The sequence below is a fragment of the Ambystoma mexicanum genome, chromosome 10, assembly GCF_040938575.1.
Source record: "Ambystoma mexicanum isolate Mex_15411 chromosome 10, UKY_AmexF1_1, whole genome shotgun sequence".
In the NCBI taxonomy this organism is placed as follows: domain Eukaryota; kingdom Metazoa; phylum Chordata; class Amphibia; order Caudata; family Ambystomatidae; genus Ambystoma; species Ambystoma mexicanum.
This window is the reverse complement of record NC_090932.1, coordinates 1,214,182,096-1,214,199,555: the sequence shown is the minus strand read 5'-3', so window position 1 is coordinate 1,214,199,555 and position 17,460 is coordinate 1,214,182,096.

The window sequence follows — 17,460 nt, the reverse complement described above, 5'->3', positions numbered from 1 at the left end:
GGAAGTATCACACGCAAAAGCAGCAGGGTACGTGTATCTCAGGGGTGCGCATGAAGGATCACACGCGATTCCATCAGGGTACGTGTTTCCAGGGGATGCGCGGGAAGTATCACACGCAAAAACAGCAGGGTACGTGTATTTCAGGGGTGCGCAGGAAGTATCACACGCAAAAGCAGCAGGGTACGTGTATTTCAGGGGTGCGCAGGAAGTATCACACGCAAAAGCAGCAGGGTACTTGTTTCTCAGGGGTGCGTGGGAAGTATCACACGCGATTCCATCAGGGTACGTGTATTCCAGGGGTGCGCGGGAAGTATCACACGCAAAAACAGCAGGGTACATGTATTTCAGGGGTGCGCGGGAAGTATCACACGCAAAAGCAGCAGGGTACGTGTATCTCAGGGGTGCGCGGGAAGTATCACACGCGATTCCATCAGGGTATGTGTATTACAGGGGTGCGCGGGGAGCACCACACGTGAATTGCACGTGTGGGTCCTCCCAGGTGTTCCCTCTACACCCTCCACGGCCCCTGCAGGTGGCCCACACCACAGGGGCCTACCCTGCACATGTCCTGCAGGCACCTCATCCACCATGGCCATGACCCCCAGCCAACCCACATGTCACCTTGCACTACTGCCCACCAACGCATGTCCCCCTGCACCCCCAGCCACCAGGGGCAGCCTCCACCAGGCCCCCACCCATGTCTCCCATCACCCCCACCACCCAGCAGTGCAGGGGCAGCCTCCACCAGGCTCCCACTCATGTCTCCCTGCACCCCCACACCCCAGCCACCAGGGGCAGCCTCCACCAGGCCCCCACCCATGTCTACCACCACCCCCACCCCCAGCAGTGCAGGGGCAGCCTCCACCAGGCCTCCACTCATGTCCCCTATCACCCCCACCCCCCAGCAGTGCAGGGGCAGCCTCCACCAGGCCCCCACTCATGTCTCCCACCACCCCCAGCCACCAGGGGCAGCCTCCACCATGCCCCCACTCATGTCTCCCACCACCCCCAGCCACCAGGGGCAGCCTCCACCAGGCCCCCACTCATGTCTACTGTTAGGCGGAAACCTGTGCAGTTCCCTCTGGGACCACTGCAAAAGATTTAGGACTACAGGTGTTTGGCAGTAAACCCACTTGGTAGCAGCCTGTACCACACAGATTCACTTGGTAGCTGCGGCTGAGCAGTCAGGCCTCTCTCAAGAAGAGTTCAGCAGTATGTGGAGTATACAATATAGGACAATTCTTCACAGTAAGACAAGCAAACACGCAACAAGGCTTCAGTGTATAGATATAAAGGTATTTATTTATAACGGAACATCTATGGAAAACACTATGGCACTATCACGGCAAACAATTCAATTACAATTACTCTACGAAGAAGAATCGATCAAACCCCCTAAAAATATTTTGACAAGTCTAGGTTCTACCGGCATCACTTATTTGCAGACAGAGGTGTATGCCTCAACCTAGATGGCACTCTGATATCAGTTAGGATGGGAGAGAAAAATAGTAGGTTACGAAATCAACACAGTTCAATACTTTACGAGAAAAAATGCAAGGCAAGAAGACCAGAACCACAATAGATCATAAAGTTCAGAGGCCGGGCCCGCTCGGAGAGAGGCAAGGCGATTTGTCCCAAAAAGTCTCTTTGTGGAAATGCGTTCGAGCCGGTGTAGCAAATTGTTATTGGAAGATTGAACCAGTTCAGAACAATGCGTGAGAAAAAGCTTGGAGGCGACCCAACGGAAAGGAGAGGATTAGGACACCTCACTCTATCCGATCAAAAGGGAAGCCAGGCGGACACGGTACCTTGTTTGTGGAGGGCAGCTCTGGCGGGGGCAGTTGTTCCTGGTGGCGGGTGCACGTCGGGTCTTTGCCAAGAGTAGAGGTGATCTCGTTGTCGAAGAAAAGTGAAGTCCGGTGCACCACCAGGGAAGAGACCAGCCGCAGAGTGCTCCGTCACCACCTTTTGGTCGCGGTACAGGGGTAGTGGCTATCCGGTTGCCGAGGTGATCTGCACGGGCAATTCGACCACTGCGTCCTGGAGCGAAGAAAAAGCAAAGGAGACTGGTTGTTCCCACCAGTCAGGGGAAGAGACTCTCCAGCAGGGAGATCTCCTCTGTCGTCGGGAAGTGGTGAGTCGGCTTCGCAGGGCTCCACCGGAGGTGTCGTCGTTCAGGTCGGCTCAGCGTTACCCTCGTCGGATTCTTAGGTCCTGTGGCGACTTCTGAAGATCCAGTCCCAAAAGCCCTGCTTTTATGCAGAAAACCCCCATTCATTCAGCCTAGCTGTCAATCAACACACGCTAAGTGGTGAGCGGGGAGGCTCACCACTTGGGCCAATCACACCACAGTGCGACCGGAGTTGGCAAGGCAACTCAGTCCAGGGTGCCTACACCCCCTCCCACATCCCTGTGGTAACCCAGACGGAATGGTACCACTTTGGAGGGTCTCTGTACAGAGGCCCGCCAAAAGTGGAACAAAGGGCTCGACCTTTGGTTTAGGAGTCACAGAGACGAACACAGACGCCATTTTACAAACCGAGCTCTGGCAGAAAATACCATCCGATAGACTTCTTTAAGATAAGTAGACCGGTGGTACGTTAGAGGTTAACAAGAAAAAGTATCAATCTCTAACAATGGGAAGAATCCCATAGGGTTATATTCAGGGTCGAACATAACAAGTAGTTTCCACTGCCACCAGCCAAAACTCGACGAGGGGGGACGGGACAGTGCCCCCTCGAATAACAGACCCAGGAGTAATTGAATTACCCCTACTAGTACGTCCACAATAAGATGGTTTTTACTAGTTCTGTTAGTAAATTTAGGTCTAGTAAAGCCAAAGGTGACTTTACATGCCCGGGGAGACAGTAGTCAGTCCCCGGGTATGGAGTCTATGAGGGAGGTCCGATAGGACGCCCCAGTTTTACGGCACGGAGGGTGCGGTGTAACACACATAGCAAAACATATGAGACCCTATGGAGTAAAAGACCTCATAGCCCATAGAACACATTGTCATTCAAAGGAATTATACACACTCATGTCCAGGAGTGGGAGAAAAAGAGTCTCACTCTTGGCAGGATGGAAAAAACAAACTCCAGAAATCCACTAGGTTAGGAAATTCAGCCTAAACAGAGAATTCTCCCTAACATCTACCACCACCCCCACCCCCCAGCAGTGCAGGGGCAGCCTCCACCAGGCCCCCACCCATGTATACCACCACCCCCACCCCCCAGCAGTGCAGGGGAAGCCTCCACCAGGCCCCCACTCATGTCTCCCACCACCCCCACCCCCCCAGCCACCAGGGGCAGCCTCCACGAGGCCCCCACCCATGTCTACCACCACCCCCACCCCCCAGCAGTGCAGCGGCAGCCTCCACCAGGCCCCCACTCATGTCTCCCATCACCCCCACCCCCCAGCAGTGCAGGGGCAGCCTCCACCAGGCCCCCACACATGTCTCCCACCACCCCCACCCCCCAGCCACCATGGGCACCCTCCACCAGGCCCCCACCCATGTCTACCACCACCCCCACCCCCCAGCAGTGCAGCGGCAGCCTCCACCAGGCCCCCACTCATGTCTCCCATCACCCCCACCCCCCAGCAGTGCAGGGGCAGTCTCCACCAGGCCCCCACACATGTCTCCCACCACCCCCACCCCCCAGCCACCAGGGGCAGCCTCCACCAGGCCCCCACTCATGTCTCCCTGCACCCCCATCCCCCAGCCACCAGGGGCAGCCTCCACCAGGCCCCCACGGGCAGCCTCCACCAGGCCCCCACTCATGTCTCCCACCACCCCCACCCCCCAGCAGTGCAGGGGCAGCCTCCACCAGGCCCCCACTCATGTCTCCCACCACCCCCACCCCCCAGCCACCAGGGGCAGACTCCACCAGGCCCCCACTCATGTCTCCCTGCACCCCCACCCCCCAGCAGTTCAGGGGCAGCCTCCACCAGGCCCCCACTCATGTCTCCCACCACCCCCACCCCTGTTAGGCAGAAACCTGTGCAGTTCCCTCTGGGACCACTGCAAAAGATTTAGGACTACAGGCGTTGGCGGTGAACCCACTTGGTAGCAGTCTGTACCACACAGATTCACTTGGTAGCTGTGGCTGAGCAGTCAGACTTCTCTCAAGAAAAGTTGAGCAGTATGTGGAGTATACAAAATAGGGCAATTCTTCACAGCAAGACAAGCAAACATGCAACGAGGCTTAGTGTAAAGATATTAAGGTATTTATTTATAGCAGAACATCTATGAAAAACACTAAAGCAAATCACGGCAAACAAATCAAACACAATTACTCTACGGAGTAGAAAACGATCAATCCCCTAGCAAAATATCGACAACTCTAGGTTCTACCGGTACCACTTATTTTCAGACAGAGGTGTATACCTCAACCTAGATGACACTCGAATATTAGTTAGGAAGGGAGAGAAAAAGATAGTCAGGTTATGAAATCAACACAGTTCAATCCTACGTGGATAAAATGAAAGGCAGGAAGGCAAGAATCACAATAGATCATAAAGTTCGGAGGCCAGGCCCACTCGGAGAGAGGCAAGGCGCGATATCCCAAAAAGTCTCTAATGGAGATGCATTCAAGTCTTTATAGCAAATTGTTATCGGCAGATTGAACCAGTTCAGAACAAAGAATGAGCTTGGAGGCGACCCAGCGGAACGGAGAGGATTAAGACACCTCACTCGAACCGAACGAAAGGGAAGCCAGGCGGACACGGTACCTTGTTGTGGAGGGCAGCTCCGGCGGGGGCAGTTGTTCCTGGTGGTGGATGCACGTCGGGTCTTGGCCAAGAGTAGAGATGATCTCGTCATCGAAGGAAAGTGAAGTCCGGTGCACCACCAGGGAAGAGACCAGCCGGGGAGTGCTCCGTCACAAGGCACCACCTTTTGGTCGCGGTACAGGGGTAGTGGCTATCCGGTTGCCGAGGTGCTCTGCACGGGCAATTCGACCACTGCGTCCTGAGGCAAATAAAAAGCAAAGGGGACTGGTTGTTCCCACCAGTCAGGGGAAGAGACTCTCCGGCAGGGAGATCTCCTCTGTCGTCGGGAAGTGGTGAGTCGGCTCAGCAGGGCTCCACCGGAGGTGTCGTCGTTGCAGGTCGGCTCAGCGTTACCCTCGTTGGATTCTTAGGTCCTGTGGCGACTTCTGAAGATCCAGTCCCAAAAGCCCTGCTTTTATGCTGAGAACCCCCATTCATTCAGCCTAGCTGTCAATCAACACATGCTAAGTGGTGAGCGGGAAGGCTCACCACCTGGGCCAATCACTCCAGAGTGCGACCGGAGTTGGCAAGGCAACTCGGTCCAGGGTGCCTAAACCCCCTCCCACACCCCTGTGGTAACCCAGACAGAATGGCACCACTTTGGAGGGTCACTGTACAGAGGCCGGCCAAAAGTGGAACAAAGGGCTCGACCTTTGGTTTAGGAGTCACAGAGACGAACACAGACGCCATTTTAAAACCGAGTTCTGGCAGAAAATACCACTCAATAAACTTATTTAAGATAAGTAGATCGGTGATACGTCAGAGATTAATGAGAAAAAGTATCAATCTCCAACAATGGGACGAATCCCATAGGGTTATGTTCGGGGTCGAACATAACAAGTAGTTTCCACTGCCACCAGCCAAAACTCAACGAGGGGGAACGGGACAGTGCCCCCTCGAGTAACAGATCCAGGAGTAATCGAATTACCCCTACTAGTACGTCCACAATAAGATGGTTGGTACTAGTTCTGTTAGTAAATTTAGGTCTAGTAAAGCCAATGGTGACTTTACATGCCCGGGGAGACAGTAGTCAGTCCCCGGGTATGGAGTCTATGGTGGGGGACCCGCTAGGGCGCCCCCGTGTTACGACACGTAGGGTGCGGTGTAACACACATAGAAAAACATATGAGACCCTATGGAGTAAAAGACCCCATAGCCCATCGAACACATTGACATTTCAAAGGAATTACACACATACATGTCCAAGAGTGGGAGAAAAGAGTCTCACTCTTGGCAGGATGGAAAAAAACAAACTCCAGAAATCCAGCAAAGCTGCTGGGGGACGCACTATGTTAGGAAATTCAGCCTAAACAGAGAATTCTCCCTAACACTCGCCCCCCCCCCCCCCAGACTAAGGGACAGGAGGATTTAATCCACTCCTGGATGAATCTCATACCTCTAGTCGATGACATACATCCTAGAGAGACCATCAGCATTTTGGTGGTGACACCCTGACCTGTGCTCAATGGTGAAATCAAACCCTTGCAGGCAGATCGACCATCTCAATAGTTTTGGGTTCTCCCCTTTCATTTGCATTAACCATCTCAAGGGTTGGTGGTCAGTCTGAATAACATAAGTAGAACCATACAAGTACGGCCTAAACTTCTTCAAAGCCCACACGATAGCAAAGCACTCTCTTTCGATTGTTGCCCACCTTGTTTCAGGATCCTTCAGCTTGCGGCTGATGAAGCAAACGGGGGCGCTCCCTACCTTTCCCATCCAGTTGACTGAATACGGCACCTATCCCTACATTGGAAGCGTCTGTCTGCACAATGAAGTGTTGGCGGTAATTAGGAGCTCTGAGTACTGGGGCTTGGTAAAGAGCCTGTTTCAGGTTTTCAAAAGCCTGATTGCACTCCTCGTTTCATTTAACCTTTTTAGGAAATTTGGGCAAGGAGATGACATTCAGTGGAGAAGCTATGGTCCCATAGTTCTCTATGAAATTCCTGTAATACCCAGTGAGGCCTAGGAAGGCTCTCACCTGGGTTTGAGTAGTCGGTGTTGTCCAATTTTGCACAGCTTCAATCTTACTGAGCAAAGGCCTTATTTCTCCACCGCCTACCTCATGCCCAAGATAGACTACCTTACTCTGTCCAATTTGGCATTTACTTGCCTTTATGGTCAGATTGGCTCGTCCAAGAGCCTGCAAAACATCTCTCAGGTGGATTACTTGTTCTTCCCAGGAATTGCTGAACACTGCGATGTCATCCAAGTATGGCATGCAGAAGTCCTCCATCCCATTCAGAACCTGGTTTACCATCCGTTGAAATGTAGCAGGTGCATTCTTCAGTCCGAAAGGCATTACCTTAAACTGGTATAAGCCAACGGGGGTAGAAAATGCAGTTTTCTCCTTGGCATGGTCTGTCAGGGCTATTTGCCAATAGCCTGACGTCAAGTCAAATGTGCTGAGGAACTTGGCGGCGCCAAATTTATCCACCAACTCATCTGTTCTTGGCAAAGGGTGGGCATCAGTCGTGGTGACTGCATTAAGAGCTCAATAATCCACACAGAATCTAAGTTCTTTAGATCCGGCCTTTGGTACTAACACAACTGGGCTAGACCATGGACTAGTAGAGGGCTCTATTACCCCGAGATCAAGCATCTTGCTGACCTCACCTTTGATGTGGGTTCGTACGTTTTCTGACATGCGGTATCCTCTGCTTTTGACCGGCAGACAGTCACCAGTGAGTATGTTGTGCTGGCCCCAAGGGGTCAAGCCTGGTGAAAGCGCGAACAGAGAGGCAAACTGATTCAACATAGATTTGCACTCTTCTTGTTGCTCGGGTGTCAGATTGGAGGAGAGATTCACTCCTTCAATTTTTTCATCTAAAGGTAAGCCTCTGAGGAGATCCGGAAGAGCTTCACTCTCTTCTTCTTCCTCGGATGATGCTAGAAGCAACGCTCCTACATCAGGTCGCGAGACATACGCTTTAAGTCGGTTGGTGTGAAAGACTGCCGGAGACTCCTTGGGATTGCCCAAGTCCACCAGATAGATAACCTCTCCGAGTTTACCCACTACTCGGTAGGGTCCCATCCACTTATCTTGCAAGGCCCTCTGCCTTGTTGGGATCATAACGAGAACGAGCTGGTCTTGAGCGAACTCAACCATGTTAGCCTTTTCATCGTGCCAGTGCTTGACCAATGCTTGTCCAGCTTTCAAGTTATCGCTTGCTTCCGTCATCATGTGCGACATTCTCCTCCGGAGACCTATCACGTAGTCAGTCACTCTGACTGGCTTGGGGGAAGGAGCACTCTCCAACTCCTCCTTAATCAGGGCCAATGGACCTCTGACGGGATGACCATAGAGTAGTTCGAAGGGAGAGTAACCTACTCTCTCCTGAGGGACTTCTCTATAAGCAAAGAGAAGGCATGGCAATAGAAGGTCCCACTTACGCTTAAGGGGTTCCTCTAGAGCACCTATCATGCTCTTCATGGTTTGGTTGAACCGTCCTACCAACCCATTGGTTTGTGGGTGGTAAGCCGTTGAGAACTTGTAAGTTACTCCGCGGGTTTTCCACATGGCTTTCATGTAGTGGGACATAAAGTTTGACCCCCTGTCAGAGATTACTTCCTTAGGAAACCCGACCCCGGTAAAAATACCAAGGAGGGCCTTAGCCACAGCCGGAGCTGTAACAGTCCTCATAGGAATTGCCTCAGGATACCTAGTAGCATGGTCTACTACAACAAGTATAAACCTGTTGCCTGAGGAGGTTGGAGGATCAAGGGGACCAACAATGTCAATCCCTAATTTCTCTAATGGGACTCCCACAACCGGGAGAGGCACTAATGGTGCCACGTTCTTGGATCCAACCTTACCAGAGATCTGGCAGGTGTGGCAGCTCCTGCAGTGTTTTTCTACTTCGGCCCCATCTTTGGCCAATAGAAGTAGAGCGAGAGCCTTTCCTTAGTCTTCTTGAAACTCAAGTGACCAGCCAAAGGAATCTCGTGGGCTAACTGCAAGAACTGTGGTCTGTTCTCTTGGGGTACCACAAGTCGTTTGTAGTCTCCAGGTGCAGACTCGGTCGGTTCACTGTAGAAGAGGCCATCTTCCCAGTGCAACCTGTATTTCCCAGGCTCTTGCCCTTCAGCCTGAGCTTCTGCCTGATGGTGAAGACCTTCCAGAGTTGGACATTCTCTCTGTCCCTGACTGAAGTCTGCCCTGCTGGGTCCACCTTCTGCCAGTAAAGACTGCAGCTCAGGATGGTCAACAGGATCCAGATCTCCAATGAGTTCCTGGCCTTCCATTAGCTCTTCCTCAGAGTCTAATTCTACCACGCAGGGTTGTACCTCCCTCTCAGCCTCAGCTGGAGGTGGAGTTACGGGTGTGACGTTGGACAACCGCGGGGAAGTCCGTGTCAGCTGCACTGGAATTCTGGCGGCTGGTTTCGGGATAGAAGTCTTAGGTTTCCCCTTCGCTTCTGATTTCTTGGAGACAGCGGCCGACAATTCCAGTGGAGCAGGAGTGATTTCTTTCTTCATCTTCTCCTGGAGAGTACTGCGCATGGTCCTCTCTCGTGCGGGTCTGGTTAGTTCCTGTAACTGTTTACTAGGAGGTCTGGGAGTATGCAATACAACTCTGAGAGTTTTCAAATCGTTACCCAACAGTACGCGTCCTGGTACCTCACTCTGTATGCTGACAGGTATCTTCACAGTCATGTCGTTACACTGGATGAGAACTGGTAATTGGGGAAGCATCTGCACAGGCCCTCCAGCTAACTTGGTGAGGCGTTTGGGTGCCTTAGCAACATACTCAGCCTGAAAAAATGATTTATCCACCACAGTTATGCTGGCCCCAGTGTCCCTAATGGCAGGAGTCTACTGACCATTCACCTGGACACTGTCCTTATAATACTCTTTAGTATTATCGGGGATAGAATTATAGACATCTAAATTCTGTTGTTCCCACAACCCCAGAGATACTAAAGAAATGCTGGCTGAGACTCCAATGGGTTCATCAGCTAGCAGTAGAAAGTTTCCACCTGCCATTTGGACTTCCTCCTCTGGAGCGAAGGCTAAAGAGACAAGCTGGACCCCTGAAGGTTTACCCTTACATCTGGGATCTCCTTTCACATGGTCAGTCGAGCCACAAACAAAGCATTTACCGAATTCTTTCTGGAATGGTGGCTTGTTCTGACCTCCTTCCGGTTTGGCACCAGAAGACACACTATTCTGCTGTGGTTTTCCCGGTGGCTTACCCTTCTGGTTTTGTTTGGGGCCCTCTTTGGAATGTGAGTTATTCGAATTCTCTTTTGAGTCTTTTATTGGCTGTTTCCCCTCATCCTTTTTCTGAGTTGCCCCAGAATCCTTATGAGTAGCCCTGTTGGCAACCCACAAGTCAGCAGCCTTAGCTAGTGCCCTGGAATCCAATTCCTTCGAATCAGCCTAGTGCTGTCTGAGCTCAGGAGAACAGGCAACATAAATAGACTCCAACATAAAAAGATTTCTCATATCCTCATAAGTGTTCACTTTGTAACCCTTAATCCATCCCTCTAGGTTTTTCAACCCTTCACTCACCCAGGTAGCCCAAGGGGTACCATCATGCTTTTTGAGGGTTCTAAACCTCTTAAGATACTGGGAAGGGGTCTTCCCGAATCTAGCTATCAAAGCTAGTTTCACACTTTCGTAATCCGTCTTATCCGACTCCCCCAACTCCATTACCACATCAGTCGCAACAGGAGGGAGCCTAGAGAACAACCAGGGAAGCAATGCATTCCCGGTGATGTCCTGGAGCCCATGATTGTATTCAAACAGTTTCAACCAATCCAACACATCCAATCTCGGTTCATACATACCCACTAATTCCTTCGGCATCCGGGGTCTTTTGGGACTGGAGCTCCTAGAGGAACCAGAGGAGAGAGAAGCATTTTCCATAGACAACTTTTTCATCTCTAACTCGTGATTAAGTTCTATTTCTCTGAGTCTTAACTCAGCTTGCTTCTGCTCAGCCTGGGCATTCATCCGTCTGAACTCGAGCTCTTGGTTTCGTTCAGATTGAGCCAAGAACCGTTTATATTCTAATTCGAGCTTCATTTTTTCAAGTTCAAAATAAGCAGGGTTACTTGTGGGACCTGGTATGGGCCCCGTAGGCACAGCTGGTAAGGCAGGTAGAGGAGCGGGGGAGACAGTTTCGTTAGCCTCTCCGTCCTCGACAGCCTCTTCGTCGCTATCATCAGAATTACGATTCAGATCAACACCATTACTGTCGTCTACATTCGCTGGGGAGATTGGTTCCTCTGAATCAGTACCCAGACTTTGGTTCGCAAGCAATCTCTCCATTAGTTCTAACTTCTTGCCTCTTACAGAAAGATTCTCTTGCCTACAGAGAGCTCGCAGACTCTCAGTATTTTCACCTGACAAAGACTCTTGACTGTAAGTTTCCATCGAAGACATGTTTTTTGAAAGTTGCTTTTTGTGCATAGTTTTGTGGTTAGTTATCCTACAGTGTCGAAAAGCACTCTAAACTGTATACTCGATACAAATCCCACCGCTACCACCAGTGTTAGGCGGAAACCTGTGCAGTTCCCTCTGGGACCACTGCAAAAGATTTAGGACTACAGGCGTTGGCTGTGAACCCACTTGGTAGCAGTCTGTACCACACAGATTCACTTGGTAGCTGTGGCTGAGCAGTCAGACTTCTCTCAAGAAAAGTTGAGCAGTATGTGGAGTATACAAAATAGGGCAATTCTTCACAGCAAGACAAGCAAACACGCAACGAGGCTTAGTGTAAAGATATTAAGGTATTTATTTATAGCAGAACATCTATGAAAAACACTAAAGCAAATCACGGCAAACAAATCAAACACAATTACTCTACGGAGTAGAAAACGATCAATCCCCCTAGCAAAATATCGACAACTCTAGGTTCTACCGGTACCACTTATTTTCAGACAGAGGTGTATACCTCAACCTAGATGACACTCGAATATTTGTTAGGAAGGGAGAGAAAAAGATAGGCAGGTTATGAAATCAACACAGTTCAATCCTACGCTGATAAAATGCAAGGCAGGAAGGCAAGAATCACAATAGATCATAAAGTTAGGAGGCCAGGCCCACTCGGAGAGAGGCAAGGCGCGATGTCCCAAAAAGTCTCTAATGGAGATGCATTCAAGTCTTTATAGCAAATTGTTATCGGCAGATTGAACCAGTTCAGAACAAAGAATGAGCTTGGAGGCGACCCAGCGGAACGGAGAGGATTAAGACACCTCACTCGAACCGAACGAAAGGGAAGCCAGGCGGACACGGTACCTTGTTGTGGAGGGCAGCTCCGGCGGGGGCAGTTGTTCCTGGTGGTGGATGCACGTCGGGTCTTGGCCAAGAGTAGAGATGATCTCGTCGTCGAAGGAAAGTGAAGTCCGGTGCACCACCAGGGAAGAGACCAGCCGCGGAGTGCTCCGTCACAAGGCACCACCTTTTGGTCGCGGTACAGGGGTAGTGGCTATCCGGTTGCCGAGGTGCTCTGCACAGGCAATTCGACCACTGCGTCCTGAGGCGAATAAAAAGCAAAGGGGACTGGTTGTTCCCACCAGTCAGGGGAAGAGACTCTCCGGCAGGGAGATCCCCTCTGTCGTCGGGAAGTGGTGAGTCGGCTCAGCAGGGCTCCACCGGAGGTGTCGTCGTTGCAGGTCGGCTCAGCGTTACCCTCGTTGGATTCTTAGGTCCTGTGGCGACTTCTGAAGATCGAAGATCCAGTCCCAAAACCCCTGCTTTTATGCAGAGAACCCCCATTCATTCAGCCTAGCTGTCAATCAACACATGCTAAGTGGTGAGCGGGTAGGCTCACCACCTGGGCCAATCACTCCAGAGTGCGACCGGAGTTGGCAAGGCAACTCGGTCCAGGGTGCCTAAACCCCCTCCCACACCCCTGTGGTAACCCAGACAGAATGGCACCACTTTGGAGGGTCTCTGTACAGAGGCCCACCAAAAGTGGAACAAAGGGCTCGACCTTTGGTTTAGGAGTCACAGAGACGAACACAGACGCCATTTTAAAACCTAGTTCTGGCAGAAAATACCACTCGATAAACTTATTTAAGATAAGTAGATCGGTGGTACGTCAGAGATTAATGAGAAAAAGTATCAATCTCCAACAATGGGTCGAATCCCATAGGGTTTTGTTCGGGGTCGAACATAACAAGTAGTTTCCACTGCCACCAGCCAAAACTCGACGAGAGGGGACGGGACAGTGCCCCCTCGAGTAACAGATCCAGGAGTAATCAAATTACCCCTACTAGTACGTCCACAATAAGATGGTTGGTACTAGTTCTGTTAGTAAATTTAGGTCTAGTAAAGCCAATGGTGACTTTACATACCCGGGGAGACAGTAGTCAGTCCCCGGGTATGGAGTCTATGGTGGGGGACCCGCTAGGGCGCCCCCGTGTTACGACACGTAGGGTGCGGTGTAACACACATAGAAAAACATATGGGACCCTATGGAGTAAAAGACCCCATAGCCCATGGAACACATTGACATTTCAAAGGAATTACACACATACATGTCCAAGAGTGGGAGAAAAGAGTCTCACTCTTGGCAGGATGGAAAAAAACAAACTCCAGAAATCCAGCAAAGCTGCTGGGGACTCACTAGGTTAGGAAATTCAGCCTAAACAGAGAATTCTCCCTAACAACCCCCCAGCCACAAGGGGCAGCCTCCACCAGGCCCCCACTCATGTCTCCCACCACCCACATCCCCCAGCCACAAGGGGCAGCCTCCACCAGGCCCCCACTCATGTCTACCACCACCCCCACCCCCCAGCAGTGCAGGGGCAGCCTCCACCAGGCCCCCACTCATGTCTCCCTGCACCCCCAACCCCCAGCCACCAGGGGCAGCCTCCACCAGGCCCCCACTCGTGCCTCCCACCACCCCCATCCCCCAGCCACCAGGGGCAGCCTCCACCAGGCCCCCACCTATGTCTACCACCACCCCCACCCCTGAGCAGTGCAGGGGCAGCCTCCACCAGGCCCCCACTCATGTCTACCACCACCCCCACCCCCCAGCCACCAGGGGCAGCCTCCACCAGGCCCCCACTCATGTCTCCCTCCGCCCCCATCCCCCGACCACCAGGGGCAGCCTCCACCAGGCCCCCACCCATGTCTCCCCGCTCCCCCATCCCCCAGCAGTGCAGGGGCAGCCTCCACCAGGCCCCCACTCATGTCTCACACCACCCCCATCCCCCACCCACCAGGGGCAGCCTCCACCAGGCCCCCACCCATGTCTCCCTGCACCCCCACCCCCAGCAGTGCCGGGGCAGCCTCCACCAGGCCCCCACTCATGTCTCCCACCACCCCCATCCCCCAGCCACCAGGGGCGACCTCCACCAGGCCGCCACCCATGTCTACCACCACCCCCACCCCCCAGCAGTGCAGGGGCAGCCTCCACCAGGCCCCCACTCATGTCCCCTATCACCGCCACCCCCCAGCAGTGCAGGGGCAGCCTCCACCAGGCCCCCACTCATGTCTCCCACCACCCCCACCCCCAGCCACCAGTGGCAGCCTCCACCAGGCCCCCACTCATGTCTCCCTGCACCCCCACCCCGCAGCAGTGCAGGGGCAGCCTCCACCAGGCCCACACTCATGTCTCCCACCAGCCCCACCCCCAGCCACCAGGGGCAGCCTCCACCAGGCCCCCACTCATGTCTCCCACCACCCCCATCCCCCAGCCACCAGGGGCAGCCTCCACCAGGCCCCCACTTATGTCTACCACCACCCCCACACCCCAGCAGTGCAGGGGCAGCCTCCACCAGGCCCCCACTCATGTCTCCCTGCACCCCCACCCCCAGCCACCAGGGGCAGCCTCCACCAGGCCCCCACTCATGTCTCCCACCACCCCCATCCCCCAGCCACCAGGGGCAGCCTCCACCAGGCCCCCACCCATGTCTACCACCACCCCCACCCCCCAGCAGTGCAGGGGCAGCCTCCACCAGGCCCCCACTCATGTCTACCACCACCCCCACCCCCAGCCACCAGGGGCAGCCTCCACCAGGCCCCCACTCATGTCTCCCACCACCACCATCCCCCAGGGGCAGCCTCCACCATGCCCCCACCCATGTCTCCCTGCACCCCCACTCCCCAGCAGTGCAGGGGCAGCCTCCACCAGCCCCCCACACATGTCTTCCACCACCCCACCCCCCAGCCACCAGGGGCAGCCTCCATCAGGCCCCCACTCATGTCTCCCATCACCCCCACCCCCCAGCAGTGCAGGGGCAGCCTCCACCAGGCCCACACTCATGTCTCCCACCACCCCCATCCCCCAGCCACCAGGGGCAGCCTCCACCAGGCCCCCACCTATGTCTACCACCACCCCTACCCCCGAGCAGTGCAGGGGCAGCCTCCACCAGGCCCCCATTCATGTCTACCACCACCCCCACCCCCCAGCCACCAGGGGCAGCCTCCACCAGGCCCCCACTCATGTCTCCCACCGCCCCCATCCCCCGACCACCAGGGGCAGCCTCCACCAGGCCCCCACCCATGTCTACCACCAACCCCTCCCCCCAGCAGTGCAGGGGCAGCCTCCACCAGGCCCCCACTCGTGCCTCCCACCACCCCATCCCCCAGCCACCAGGGGCAGCCTCCACCAGGCCCCCACCTATGTCTACCACCACCCCCAACCCCCGAGCAGTGCAGGGGCAGCCTCCACCAGGCCCCCATTCATGTCTACCACCACCCCCACCCCCCAGCCACCAGGGGCAGCCTCCACCAGGCCCCCACTCATGTCTCCCACCGCCCCCATCCCCCGACCACCAGGGGCAGCCTCCACCAGGCCCCCACCCATGTCTCCCCGCACCCCCATCCCCCAGCAGTGCAGGGGCAGCCTCCACCAGGCCCCCACTCATGTCTCACACCACCCCCATCCCCCGACCACCAGGGGCAGCCTCCACCAGGCCCCCACCCATGTCTCCCTGCACCCCCACCCCCAGCAGTGCAGGGGGAGCCTCCACCAGGCCCCCACTCATGTCTCCCACCACCCCCATCCCCCAGCCACCAGGGGCAGCCTCCACCAGGCCCCCACCCATGTCTACCACCACCCCCACCCCCCAGCAGTGCAGGGGCAGCCTCCACCAGGCCCCCACTCATGTCCCCTATCACCGCCACCCCCCAGCAGTGCAGGGGCAGCCTCCACCAGGCCCCCACTCATGTCTCCCACCACCCCCACCCCCAGCCACCAGGGGCAGTCTCCACCAGGCCCCCACTCATGTCTCCCTGCGCCCCCACCCCGCAGCAGTGCAGGGGCAGCCACCACCAGGCCCACACTCATGTCTCTCACCACCCCCACCCCCCAGCCACCAGGGGCAGCCTCCACCAGGCCCCCACTCATGTCTCCCACCACCCCCATCCCCCAGGCGCAGCCTCCACCAGGCCCCCACTTATGTCTACCACCACCCCCACCCCCCAGCAGTGCAGGGGCAGCCTCCACCAGGCCCCCACTCATGTCTCCCTGCACCCCCACCACCCAGCCACCAGGGGCAGCCTCCACCAGGCCCCCACTCATGTCTCCCACCACCCCCATCCCCCAGCCACCAGGGGCAGCCTCCACCAGGCCCCCACCCATGTCTACCACCACCCCCACCCCCCAGCAGTGCAGGGGCAGCCTCCACCAGGCCCCCACTCATGTCTACCACCACCCCCACCCCCCAGCCACCAGGGGCAGCCTCCACCAGGCCCCCACCCATGTCTCCCTGCACCCCCACCCCCCAGCAGTGCAGGGGCAGCCTCCACCAGCCCCCCCACACATGTCTTTCAACCACCCCACCCCCAAGCCACCGGGTGCAGCCTCCATCAGGCCCCCACTCATGTCTCCCATCACCCCCACCCCCCAGCAGTGCAGGGGCAGCCTCCACCAGGCACCCACTCATGTCTCCCACCACCCCCATCTCCAGCCACCAGGGGCAGCCTCCACCAGGCCCCCACTCATGTCTCCCACCACCCCCACCCCCCAGCCACCAGGGGCAGCCTCTCTAGGCCCCCACTCATGTCTCCCACCACCCCCATCCCCCAGCCACCAGGGGCAGCCTCCACCAGGCCCCTACTCATGTCTACCACCACCCCCACACCCCAGCCACCAGGGGCAGCCTCCACCAGGCCCCCACTCATGTTCGCACCACCCCCATCCCCCAGCCACCAGGGGCAGCCTCCACCAGGCCCCCACCCATTTCTCCCTGCACCCGCACCCCCCAGCAGTGCAGGGGCAGCCTCCACCAGGCCCCCACTCATGTCTCCCACCACCCCCACCCCCCCAGCCACCAGGGGCAGCCTCCACCAGACCCCCACTCATGTCTCCCATCACCCCCACCCCCAGCAGTGCAGGGGCAGCCTCTACCAGGCCCCCACTCATGTCTCCCACCACCCGCATCCGCCAGCCACCAGGGGCAGCCTCCACCAGGCCCGCACCCATGTCTACAACCACCCCCACCCCCCAGCAGTGCATGCGCAGCCTCCACCAGGCCCCACTCATGTCCCCTATCACCCCACCCCCCAGCAGTGCAGGGGCAGCCTCCACCAGGACCCCGCTCATGTCTCCCACCACCCCCACCCCCAGCCACCAGGGGCAGCCTCCACCAGGCCCCCACTCATGTCCCCTACAACCCCCACCCCCCAGCCACCAGGGGCAGCCTCCACCAGGCCCCCACTCATGTCTCCCACCACCCCCATCCCCCAGCCACCAGGGGCAGCCTCCACCAGTCCCCCACTCATGTCTACCAC